Here is a 1,265-nt window from a genome sequence, read left to right on the forward strand (position 1 = left end):
GGCTCTCTGCTGCCATTTGCACTCCTGCCCCTCTCGCTCCTGCGGAGCAGCGCTGGCAGGGTTGCAGCCCAAGGTTGCAGCCCAAGGTTGCAGCCCAGGGTTGCAGCCCAGGGCTCAGGGCAGGGCCGGGTGCTGGCCACGGCTCAAACACTGGCCGTGCTGTCAAGCCGTGGCACTGCCCAGGCTGTGCCCACCGGCACTCAGAGCCCCGTGGGCACTGCTCTGGTTCCTCCTGCCTGTTAGCTCTGGGGTGTGCCAGCAGAGAAAGCCTCAGAAACACAACCTGAGCTGTCCCCTCTCCCTCCCCAGGAGTTCCATCCCAGATACAGACTAGAAAGCTACCTCGGCAAACAAGAGAAGACAAAATGCAGCAAGGGGCCCAAGCTCCTGGTGCAGCTCAAACACCACTGAGGGTTTGTTTTCCAGGATGCCAAACCCACACCCTACACTGCAGCATCACCCAGACAGGGCCCTGAGAGCCCCTCACGCCCATGGGCTCCCCCAGAACAGCACCTCTGTGCCCCAGACAGCATCCCAGCTGAGCAAGAGACCTGTGCCTGGCACCAAGGCTGCTCAGCAGCCCCAGCTCAGCCCTGGCTCTCACCGAGGTTTCAGCGCTGCAGCAGGTGACCCCACCCTGGAGAGCATCACTGTGGTGGCACGGGCTGAGCTGGTGTCCCAGGTGTCCCCAGGGCGTCACGGGGATGGCACTGGGAGCAGGCTGGGAGCAGCTGCTCCAGCAGCAGCCAGGGCACTCAGTGGCTGTGGCTGGGCAGTGCTAACGTGCACCTCATCATGAGACACGCTGCTTCCTTCTAAAATTACTCAATTGAAAATGTACCTGTTTTGCTCTATTTAATCCTCTCCATTACCAGCTGCCAGTTTTAGGTCATTCCCTTTTCAATGAATTAAAAATAACTTTGTGTGCTGCAGTGAGGCGTTCTTCAGACATGATCTAATGCACCAGCCTGTGAGCAGGGCTGTGGTCTGACACCAGGGCCAGGCAGCACGGACCCCCTTGTGCCCCCCAGCCCAGCCCCATTTGCACTGCCCCACAAAGGGGCTTTCATGCCACAGATCCCCCAGACCTGCTGTTTGCTCCTGCCCATCATCAGGACTTCAGACAAGGACACCAACAGAGCCTGGCTAACTACACCTTTCATGTGTTAAAAAAGCACCCTAAATATTCAAAAACCCTCTTGTGAGTAGAAGTATCCAAGCCAAGCCCAAACCCACCCCAGCTGACAGCAGCAGCATTCCCCAGC

The sequence above is a fragment of the Geospiza fortis genome, unplaced genomic scaffold, assembly GCF_000277835.1.
Source record: "Geospiza fortis unplaced genomic scaffold, GeoFor_1.0 scaffold55, whole genome shotgun sequence".
Lineage (NCBI taxonomy): Eukaryota > Metazoa > Chordata > Aves > Passeriformes > Thraupidae > Geospiza > Geospiza fortis.